The sequence below is a fragment of the Mus caroli genome, chromosome 2 (assembly GCF_900094665.2).
Source record: "Mus caroli chromosome 2, CAROLI_EIJ_v1.1, whole genome shotgun sequence".
Lineage (NCBI taxonomy): Eukaryota > Metazoa > Chordata > Mammalia > Rodentia > Muridae > Mus > Mus caroli.
In genome coordinates, this window is record NC_034571.1 from 80,766,416 (window position 1) to 80,779,155 (window position 12,740).

At 34.2% G+C, this 12,740-nt stretch overlaps 1 pseudogene; it reads right to left on the minus strand.

Annotated features, from left to right (window-relative positions):
• Nucleotides 1-10,169: 10,169 nt before the first annotated feature.
• Nucleotides 10,170-11,111, minus strand: LOC110289386 (annotated as a pseudogene).
• Between the last annotated feature and the right edge of the window lie 1,629 nt (nt 11,112-12,740).

Here is a 12,740-nt window from a genome sequence, read left to right on the forward strand (position 1 = left end):
GGTTGTGAGCCACCATGTGGTTGCTGGGATTTGAACTCTGGACCTTCGGAAGAGCAGTCGGGTGCTCTTACCCACTGAGCCATCTCACCAGCCCCAAGTTCTTTTATTCTTAAGAATTGGTTTTGCTATCCTGGGTATTTTGTTTTCCATATAAAATTGAGAAATGCTATTTTCATGCCTTTAAAAAATTGTGTTGGAATTTTGGTGGGGATTACATTGAATCTGTAGACTGCTTTTGGTACAATGGTCAATTTTACTATGTATGTATTTTACTTATCCATGAGCATGGGAGATCTCTCCATTTCTGAAGTCTTCTTTGATTTCTTTCTGGAGAGATTTGAAGATCTTGTAAAACAGATCTTTCACTTGTTTGGTTAGAGTTACCTCAAGATATTTTATACTATTTGTGACTATTGTGAAGGGTGATGTTTCCCCAATTTCTTTCTCAGCCCATCTATCATTTGTATAAAGGAAGGCTACTGATTGTTTCTGTTAATTTTATCTCTGGCCACTTTGCTGAATTCGTTTATTAGCTGTAGAAGTTCACTGATAGCATTTTTGGGATATCTTATGTATACCCTCATATCATCTGAAAATAATGATACCTCGACTTCTTTGGCAACTTTTTTTGTCTCTTGAACTCCTTTTGTTGTCTTATTAGTCTGTTTAGAACTTTGAGTATTATATTGAATAGAGATAGGGGGAGGAGGCAGCCTTGTCTTTTCCCTGATTTTATTGGAATTGCTTCCAGTATCTTTTCATTTAATCTGATAATGGCTGTTGCTTTGATGTATATTTCTTTTATTATGATTAGGAATGGGCCTTGAATTCCTGTTCTCTCCAATACTTTTAACATGAAGGGNTGTTGTATTTTGTCAAATGNNTTTTCAGCATCTAAGGAGATGATCATGTAATTTTTTCTTTGAGTTTGTTTATATTTTCCAATATATATTTATAGTTTAAAATATAAACTATGTATACTTAGCATTTAAACATAATTTTATTCTAACAAATTCACTTGTTTAATCAATTATTTTAATATCCAAGTGAATATTCATGTACTTTTTATTCTTCCATGAACACTTATTTATCAATTGATAGGTGGCACAGACATAGTTGCTATAGTATGCAAAAGGTGGTATGAAACTTAACTAAGAAGTACTTTTGTGAACCTTGAGGTATTTGAAAGATGTTATCACAATACATAAAGATATATTTCTCTTCATATATTTCTAGACTTTGTTTAGAAATACAGCCCATTTTAATTGTGATATTATGCTTGCTTAGCAAATTGATATAGTCAAAGCCTGTACTGAAACCAATACTGTACTCACAGTTGCATGAGTCAAATTAAAGGATATCCTTTCATCATAGTATAACAAGATATCAACTTAATAGATTCATACTTCATGTACAAGACAATACAGCATTTAAACAATTTTTATTATTATATTTTAGAGAGTTTCATAATGTTCATATAAGATCACAGGATAAAATAAATTTAAAGCCAATAATTGAAAATAAAAGAAACGTTTATACAAGTTTTTGTAGCAGAATTTAAGCTTTTATCTGAAGTTGTACATGCCACTTAAATGCAAATATACAGTGAAATAGAAAAAATATAGACAAAACAAAGAAGAATTAAGTTGTTTGAGTGACCAAATACAACAACAACAACAACAACAAAAACCAAACAAAGAAGGCCTGGAGCATCAGAGATGAAAATAAGGTTGATGAAAGAAAAAGAGAAAAATCCTGGATTCCCATCATGTGATGAGACATTTAAGCAAGGTCAATAGGAAGTTACAAGCAAAGCTCAGAACTTAAGCTTTCCTTCACTTTGATGAATTTAGATTTTCACTCAACTCATATAAATGAATGAATCCCAAAAGCTAATGAAGATGTTTAGATAAAAATCCAACACATTAATTCATTAAGAAAACTCAATGAATCAAGCATACAATTGCAATTTAAGCCCTGGTTTACAGTTAAAAAACAAAATAAAACAAAACAAAACAGCCACCAGTAACCAACATAATCTTGACATTAGGATCACAAAAGCAGAGGTTTACAGTGGCCACATAGTGGTCATAAAGCATTGAAAATGGAAGAAAAATCTCACAAACATTGAACAAAAGATAGAAGGCTAAGTCTAAAAGTCACAAAGTATAAAAGATACTGGGTTTTGATGTGCAATAATATTTCTAACATTTTGGTTCCCATAGCTGTTGAAAAAACAAAGAGTATAGTAACTTTGTGTCTGAGAAGGAAATACATGGGTTTTTACAGCTGGGAGTTCACCATAGTAATTAGTATTATGGCCAAGCTGCTCATGAAGGAGATCAGAGAGATGATAAGAAACAACCAAAAAAGTAATGCTTATAGCTTAGGGTGATTTGTGATGCCCAGCAGTGTGAATTAGGTCATCACTGTGAGTTATGGCTCTTCCTCTTAGCTTATCAGACAAAGTTTCTACAGACAACATTGTATAATCCATCCATTACCTAGTTTACCAACTATTACTCGGAAGATTTTTTTTTATAAATTAACAGGTAACAAAACTCTTATATTTTTAATATGTACAATTTCATCTTGAATACACATATATAACACACCTGTACATGACTTAATAACAGAAATAGACACAGACTTACAAGAANGGCTTTAAACTAGATTTGTGTTACAAAATAATATTATTTAATGTCTATAGGTATTTGGTTTTGCCATCTTGGAGGTATGTCTATCATCATATCAGGTGATAGCAACACAGTTAACGTGTAAATTATTCTACTTCATTAAATATTCTGACCTTAAAATTAGTAATGGATGTTTTACTAGTTTTAAGGTTCAATAATTAATTTCCTTTAAAATATAATGTTAAAATTTTCACAATGTTCTGATTCATAATTATATCTCTGTGGCCTTTCTTAACATAACAAAAATTTGGTAAGTGTTTCTGTTTTACAACTTAATCTTTCACTGACATAGAATTATTATTATTAGATGATATATTTATACACAAAATAGATATATTTTAAAGATATAAACTGTTCTAGTAAAANATGAGGGTATTAAAATTTAAGGGAAGAATATTGTTTTAAATTATACCTATATTTTGAGCTATCAAATTTCTCTGTTAATAAGAAAGTAATGTGTTTGCAAGACAACATGTGTTTCAAAGAGCTTATTATCAATGTCAATATTTCTCATTTTATATGTTTGTATGTTGTATACAAACACCAGAGCAAGAAAAGAAAATGTTTTAAGAAGGCGTTTACAATGAATATTGGGTGTGGCAAAACATCCCCCTGCTCTACTAGCACAAGATGAGTCCCCTATGCTACAGAACACAGTGCATAAAACCTTGTGCATGGAGATAGCACTTGTGATAATCTAATAGACATCATGCTGAAAATTTTAAGAAAACAGCAGATCAAAATATTGAACAATACACTTCCATATTGTTTCTATAGAAAAAGAAAAGAAATAACACACAGAGGTTAAGAGAGGCGAATATATTAGTCTCTTTAGAAAGGACAATGAAATCTACTTGTTAACATCTTGTTTAAAGGTGATTTCTTTTTATGAGTATGTTTGTGGTCATAAAATAAACTTTACAAAATGTAATTTCTAATGTGTTGTCTATATTCTTTATTAATCTTGTGGCACTATCATAAAATTATAATTTTCTTATAGTAAACATGAGACAACAACAGATAATTAAAATACACACACACACACACACACACACACACACACACGTATACATATACCTCTAGAAAATGCAGAGAGGTTGTCTATCTTTTCCTATTTTTTATAATGATAAAAATTTTAAAGAAACATAATGTATGTAGAATATCATTCTCTTCAGCAAGAAAGACACGTACTTAAATTTTGTTTCATAAAGAATTTTCTCTGATAATTTAGTGAGATACAGTAAAATCCTAATGAAATTTTGTCATTATTGTGAAATTTGTTGTCTTCCTATTCTCTAGTAATTATTTCAAACCTAATGTGAGATTCAAAATCCATTTCTTTTAATGAATTATATGAAAGTCTTCCAGAGATGTTTCATCTAATAATCTTGTTTCCAATCCTAAAGATCTGATATTTCCTTTTAATCTCATATTGCAGAAGGAGAAAAAAATACCAATTGCAGATAGATGCCATAGCTTGTATTATTTAAGCAGCCAAGAATCTGAGGACAGTTAGGTTACAGACCTTTCAGAAGAGTCAACTATTAGGAATCTGATAAAAACGATGTCTTAATGGAAATCTAAAGATTTAATAATTTACCTATATATAATTGTGTCTCTCAATACTTATCACAGAAGCAAGTTTTTTTTATTGTTTTGGGTTTTTTTTTGTTTGTTTTGTTCTTGTTTTTGTAGTAAATGGTCATTAACAAAGACCCAGAATTCCCCAGGGTATAGAAAATAAAAGACATCAAAAAAAGATCTCAACACTAAATATGATAAAGTCAACACAACATTTTTGTGGAAAGGTTATCATCACAGATCAGTATGGGTATGAGTAGAGTTTAATGATCAGGAGCAGTGGATGATAATAGGTAAACTTTGTTTTTGAAATGCAACAGGGCTGTTGTACACATGAACTGAATGTAACTGTGAAGACATGTACAAAATCTTTATGATGTCAAGAAGACAAAAATTTAAGCATGGAGGAGGGAGGGGTGAGGGATTCTCAATGCTAGCTGAAAAGCTATTGATGTTAACTAATGATTGCTGATTAGGGAGGGTCATTATTCTGCAGGGATATATATCCTGAGGGACAACACATGCCCTGTTGGTTTCATATTTTAAAGGGTTATTCACTGCATTGTCTTTATCTTAAAATTTATTATATAGCAGATTTGACACATTAAAGAGAAAGGCATTTCTCAGTTTTATATGCATCCATGAGTATCCTTATTTTGAAGTATAGTCACTAAATAGAATTGATTTTTACCTCAATATTATGAGTTCTGAGGTTAGTCTTTTGTTTCTTACAATAAAACCTTGATTTTAATCCCAAAGCATTACTATGAGTATATTAGAATTTGAAAAATATATGTAATTTTCACAACACAGTAAACAATCACAATGTTTATTAAATAAAATGGCTTAAAAAAAATAGAGAAGCTAAACTTGAAATTTTAGATCCCAGCCTCCCAGAATACAGATAGTCTGCTGTTCACTCTAACTTATAGAACAGAACATGCAACTTTGAAGACATTTTATATATCAAATTTACCTTGTTTATATCAGTGATAAAATGTAAAGACCATGTCCCAGGATTATGCCACATTTATCTTCTGGTTAGAAATTAGCCAAAGCAAAATGTGGTGAGTGATGGTAAAAACCTAAGAAAATAAAACAAAACAAAAATGACAAAAATGAACAAACAAATACAAACAATAAAACTTCAGTCCTTCAGCATTAAAGTCTTTTCTGTTGCCATTCTCTGAGAGAAAAATATTTTGAACAGTACTTAAAACACTTTAGAGACTATTACTGTTACCATGAGTATTTGTGATGTTGAATTGCTTTTCACACACGTTTTGGCAAATTATCCGTTAAAACAAAATAGTATCCAAATAATGGGCAAGTTTTGAAATTACATTTTTCATTACATTTTAATAGCTAATTACATGCTTGTTTATTTGAATCGTATCACATATGGTTAGATCCAGTGATACTGTTCTTTAACCAAGAGTGCCCAAGGCCTGCCTCAATCTCTCATGCCAGAAATGACAAAGTTTGATTATTCATATCAAATATAAAATTTAATTTTCATAGTTCTTGCTATCAGTTTTATTATCTGATGACAGTTTTGTTTGACACAGACATTTTAAAGTTATATTTGGATTTAGCTACCTAATTAGATTTGCTTCAAAATCAAAACTACATAATAATTTTCAACCAGTAGCAAAAGTTATTTCTCCATTAAGTTTCATCTATTATCTATTCAGCTATCAGATTAACTTGATATCAAACCCACAAAATAATCTTCGGGCAATACCAAAACTTATTCCTTTATTAATGTTTCTAGGCTTTTTTTTTTATTTTTCAAATAATCTATTTAGCTAAAACTTAAGTCAGTAAACATTGTTACCTTCTTAGATCTACATATTTTAAAAGTATTTTTCTGTTATACTTCCTTTTTAAAATTTTGTCACACACTATCTGTAATTTAAAAAATAATTCTTTCCTATTTCCTTCACTGAAATTATAGAGCATACATATTTATTTATTGTGAAGTAAGGCAATTTTTAACAAACTGTGACTTCTATGAGAAGTTATTGTGCATAACTTTCCCTCACTTTCCAAAAGCATTTTTACATCTTTTTTTACAAGCATTTTTTTTCTTAAACTGTAGATCAAAGAATACAACATGGAGATGATTAAGGTATAAAATATGGAAGCCAATTTGCCAGTGTCAAAGGATTTGCTCCTCTTAGGTTGCACAAAAATAAATATCAAAGTCCCATAAAAGACAGTCTGCCTGGTGAGAGGCCCAACAAGCAGCTGAAAGAGTCAGATGCAGTTACTAGCATGCTACACACACTCCAGTGAAGTTTGCTTGGCAGGCTAAGAGGCCTGGGAGCACTCTTGAGGCAAAGAGTTTCATGGAAACTCACCTCCTGGAATTTTGACATTCTCAAAACTCATATGCTCATACCCTATCCCCACATTAGTCTGGTGTATGGATCCACGTGCTCTCTTTTAGTATTATCTTATTATAAGTACATTTTAAGATTGAATTCTGACATAGCTAAGCCTTCCTCAGTATTCCAATGTCCTAGAAAATACTTCATGCTGACAAACTTGGAATTCAGTAGGAATTCAGTAAGAAAGTTTCTTATTCAGTAACTAATTAAGCATTACAAAGGATGGAGCCAGAGCAGCTCAGGGCTGGTCTGCAGAGGGTTTACTTGGGACAGCAGCCAGTCTCATCAAAATAAAGGAATACACAATTGGCGTAGCTAATAGGTGGGTTTACCATGAAAGAGCTAGGGAAGCCCAATGAGATAGAAACTTTCAGTACAAGCTACATTGCATATTAGAAGCAAGTTGGTGAATTCTTCTGACAAAGGGAGATTCTCCACAGATACTTAAAAGTTACACTCATACAAGAAATTATTAGGGCCTAGGAAATTGGGAGGTTGTGGTATTGCATTATTCATGAGAAGGTCTGCTAGAGCAGAACCCCCTGGTGCTAGCTTTCACAAGGATAAAAAGGAGTAGCACTAATTGTGACTAGGGTGTGAAATCCTTAGCTATCATTAAGCTGACCCTAGGCAGGACTGCTTTATCTTTACTGTAAACATTTACCTGGTTCCTATAAGTCCTTTTGAAGTCATTCCTTTGTTTTGTGTCAGGTAACTTCCATGTACTTTGCCTGCTCTGACATCCTACCCCCTTTATTTTCTGTAGTATATAAGACTTGTGTTCACTTTGTGACAATACATTCAGATTCTACACAATCTCCTGTGTGCATCTGTCTGTCATTCGCTGACTCCTTGCCCATCTGAACCCAGAGACCCATCCTACGCAGACAAGGGACCCAAGAGGGTTGTTTGGCACTAGCACCTAACCAATGGACTAGAGACCCCTGCGGTTGAATTAGATAAAAGGCTGGAAGAAACTGAGGAGTAGGGTGGCCCCATGGGGAGAGCAGCAGTCTCAACAGACCTGGACCCCTGAGACCTCTCAGACACTGAGCTACCAACCAGGCAGGTTACACCAGCTGATATAAGGTCCTTGACACATATGTAGCAGAGTACTGCATAGTCTAGTTTCAGCAAGAGAAGATGGACCTAACCCTCCATAGACTTGAGGCCCCAGGGAGTGGGGATGCCTGTTTGCGTTGGGTTGGGAGAATAGGGATATTATCTTGGAGGTGGGGACAGGGTGAGGAAGTGTGGGATGGGGACCAGTCAAGGGCAGACTGGGGCATGGAGGGAATATAGTCTGCTCTGTTAAAAAAATGCAGAATAAAAATAAATAAATTCAAATAATTTAAAACAGAAATTAAGTTTTAAATAAGTATAAACCTTATATACACTTAGAACTTAATGTACAAGTTTTATTCTAATGAATACAATTGTGTAATCATCAACTTTTAAAGTCTTTAATAGATTCCCATGTTACTCTTCCTATAGTTTTATTATTCCACATAATACTTATTTAGCAATTGATTGGTAGCACAGATATATTTGGTATAATATGCACATGATATGGCATGAAATTTAAAGAGGAATCTTTGAGGAATTAGGAGGAATATATATGAGGTATAATTACAATATGTGAATATTTACATATACTGTACATATACTGTTGCACTTTGACTAGAAATAAAGCCCATTTCTATTTGTGACATTATGGTTACTTATTAAATTGATACAACCAAGGAATGCTCTAAAATCAGTACTATGCTCATTGTTGTATGAGCCAAAAGAAAAGGATATCGTTTCATGAGATTTCACAAGAAATCACTTAATACACTAAGGCTTTATGTGCCAGAATAAAGACAACACGGCACTTAAACAATTTTTATTTTTTTAATTTATAGAATTCCATGATGTACAAAGAAGAATATGAAATAAAAATGTACGGATCTGGCCAATAAAAAAATAAATAAAAGAAATATTTACACAAATTTTTGTAGCCAAGCTTAATCATCTATCTGAAATGCTGCATTCACTCAAAGGTACATATACACTAAATGAAGAAAATACTAGGTTCTATGAAGAAACTACAAGTTGTTTCAGTGACAAAATACTCCAAATTAACCATAACTGGGAGAATCACAGATGTAGTTAAGGTTGATGTGATGGGTAAGTTTCATGTGATGGGACATACAAGCAAGGTCTATAGTGATTTACATGCAAAGCAGAGAACTCAGTGTTTTCTCACTGTGGTCAACTGAGATTTTCATACAACTAATTGAAATGAATGAATTAGGAAGGAGCTAGAGTGACACCATTGCATACACTAGCAAGATTTTGCTAAAAGGGCCCAGATATGGCTGTCTCTTGTGAGACTATGCTGGAGTCTGGCAAACACAGAAGTGAATGCTCACAGTCAGGTATTGGATGGATCACAGGGCCCCCAGTGGAGGAGCTAGGGAAAGTACTCAAGGAGGTGAAGGGATCTGCAATCCTATAGGTGGAACAACAATATGAACTAACCTATATCCCCCCCACTTCCCCCCCTCCGGAGCTCGTGTCTCTAGCTGCATATGAATCAGAAGATGGCCTAGTCGGCCATCAGTGGAAAGAGAGTCCCATTGGTTGTGAAAACTTTATATGCCTCAGTACAGGGGAACACCAGGGCCAAGAAGTAAGAGTGGGTGGGTAGGAGAGTAGGTGGGGGAGCATGTGAGGGAGTTTTGGGATAGCACTGGAAATGTAATTGAAATAAATACCCAATAAAAATATTTGGGGAAAAAAAAGAAAATCAATCTGAAAGAAAAAAAGGAAGGAGCTAGAGAAAGTCCCCAAGGAGCTAAAGGGGTCTTCAACCCTCTAGGAGAAACAACAATATGAATTGCCCAGTAACCCCAAGAGTTGTGTCTCTAGTTGCACATGTGGCAGAGGATGGCCTACTTGGCCATCAATAGGAGAAGAGGCCTTTGGTCTTGGGAAGATTATATGCTCCAATACAGGGGAATGCCAGGGCCAGGAAGCAGGAGTGGGTGGATTGGGAAGCAGGGCAGCGGGATGGTATAATGGACTTTAAGGATAACATTTGAAATATAAATGAAGAAAATATCTAATAAAAAAAGAAAAAAATGAATTTTTAAAAACTAATGAATATGGTGACATAAATAATGCAACACATTATAAACATAATGAGTCCAGTATGCAATACCTTCTAGGCCCTGCTCTATAGCTCCTGTTCTATTTAAAGAGGACAAAGCTATACCAATGCATCTTGTGATCTTTACACTTTATGAATATTTTGTGTGACTAAATATATCCCATTAGAATCCAACCTTACTCAGTAAAAAGTGTAAGATTTATTGTTTTATTCATAAATCCTTATAGAGAATTTAGATGTTCCACTACCAGGAGGAGTGATAAGATTTAATTCTGTTGATCCTTTGTACTTGACAAACCGTTATATGGAAAATAAAGAGTGAAGGAATTGAATCCTGTGTGGATTTCAAAAGCAAACACTGTGTAGTTTTTTCCCTGTCCTATGAAGAGCATCTTTTACATCTTTATTCCTCAAGCTGTAGATCAAAGGATTCAACATGGGGATAATCAGGGTGTAAAAAACTGAAGCTAATTTATCAGTGTCAAAGGAATGACTGGATTTGGGCTGCATGTACATAAATATCAACGTTCCATAGAAGACAGTGACCACAGTCAGGTGGGATCCACAGGTGGAGAAAGCCTTGCGCCTGCCCTCAGCAGAGTTCATCCTAAGTATAGCTATAAGGATGAGCAGGTAGGACACAAGAACAAGCAGAAGAGAGGAAATTAAATTAAAAGCTGATAAGAACAACATTATCACGTCAATTTCTTGTGTATTTGAGCAGACCAAAGATAACAAAGGAAGACTGTCACAGTAGAAATGACTGATGACATTGGAGCCACAGAAAGACAAAGTGAAAATCTTAATTGTGATTAAAAGANCCACAATTGTACAGTAAACATAAGGGATTACTACAAGCACCCAGCATAGCCTTTTTGACATGATGACCATATAGAACAGAGGCTTACAGATAGCCACATAGCGGTCATAGGACATTGCAGACAGAATAAAAAGTTCACAAGCAATGAACAGAAGAAAGAAGGCTAACTGTGTAGCACAAAGGTTAAAGGATATTCTATTTTGATCTACAAGAAAATTTTGTAACATTTTGGGTCCCACAGCTGTTGAATAACCAAGGTCAGTTGTAGCGAGGTGTCTGAGAAAGAAATACATGGGTGTTTGCAGCCTGGAGTCCACCATTGTAAGGACAACCATGCCCAAATTTCCCACCAGTGATATTAGATAGATGAGAAGGAACAAACCAAACAATGAGGACTACAGCTCAGGGTGGTCAGTGATGCCCATCAGGATGAATTCAGTTACCACTGTGTGATTTTGGTTCTCCATCCTAGTTTATGGGACAGCCTGTTCTAATTAGAGAAATCTGCATTACCTGTAGAGTTAAATTATTGTTAATTGGAGGAATTTGTTAAAAAGGATGATAGATAGCATATATCTAATTCTTTCAGTATCCAATATTAAATTTACATTCATATATATATTTAATACACATGTATAGAACACTTGCTTTTAATGTTTAGTGTGATGTTTAACTAATTTCATGAGTCACAATCTCTGATAGATGAAAGATAGGTAGATGGTACTTAAAAACATAGCTTAAAGTAGAATGATAGATGCACAATTTATTTTCATGCACATTAACAAAAATTTTAATAATTTCAAAAGTGTGTAACTATTTATTGTACTTCTTTAGAGTTTTCATTAATCATTTCTGTAATTCAAATTCATAGTGACATATGATTATTAACTTTAGTGATACATACAAATTCACATACTTCCTGTGTATAAGAACAGGTAAAATGCATCAACTCTACTTCAGAACTGTTTACAGATAAAGCATATAAGAGTATTAAAATATAAAATATATTGAGTAGACATGCAAGTTCAATATTACAGAAAAATCACACATTGCAATTATATCAAGAAACCAAAGATAGTATATCACATATATCTCTGATGCATTTATACAGAGTATTCAAAGGTAAATTTTGGCAAATACGTCATTGAAAACTCTATCCTGTGTCTCAAACAGGAGTGCCTGTTCATAGATAAAGGAAGCAGGATTTTAGTCTGCATTACATGTATACTGCCCCAAATAGCCTTCAAGAAGCACCTTTATAATTTTTTTTTCAATTTTTAATTAGAGTTTGAACTTACCATAAAGTGGATGTGGTCACAATTGTTTGTATACATACCAATGCACAGTACTGAACCCTTTTACTGATCTGAAATGATAAGTAGATAGCTAATTAGGTCAAGCTTCTTGTTGTTCATTTGACCTATTTAAGGCATTGTCTCCCCTGTGTCAAGAGTAACACTGGAGTGCAAGCTCTGTTTCAATTGATTCTTGATGATTTTGTAATCAGTATGGATGGAAGAAACAACTATTACTGTGACTACACAGGTAGTGGATAAAGGGATACACTATGAGACTTTGATGCTTCTTATTTGTTCAAACTTTTGTCACAAGACATGCGAACCCACTCTTGAAAGCCGTATTTGTTACTGATAGCCTGGACACACAGGAACCCTGTGTGAGACAGACATAAATGAAGGCAATACCCCCATCCCTGACAATTAAGAGAGGGTGTGCTGAGTTGTCATCAATAGGGTTGCACTGCAGGCTTGTGTTCCTCCTTCAATTACCCTGGAGCCTTAGATTATGTTTGCACCTGCCAAACTGTGTTTAAAGACAGGAGCCCAGCATAAGTGTCCTCTGAGATGCTCCAACCAGCAGGTGACTAAAACAGATGTAGAAACTTACAGCCAAGCATTAGACTGAGCTCTAGAAGTCTTATGAAATATTTGGGGGAATGGTTAAGAAACCTGGAGGGGCTAGGGACCCCATAAGAAGACCAACACAATCAACTAATCTGGATGCTTAGGGGGATCTCAGAGACTGAATCACCAACTAATGAGCATAGAAGGGACCTAGGCATCTCCCCCCGACCCCCG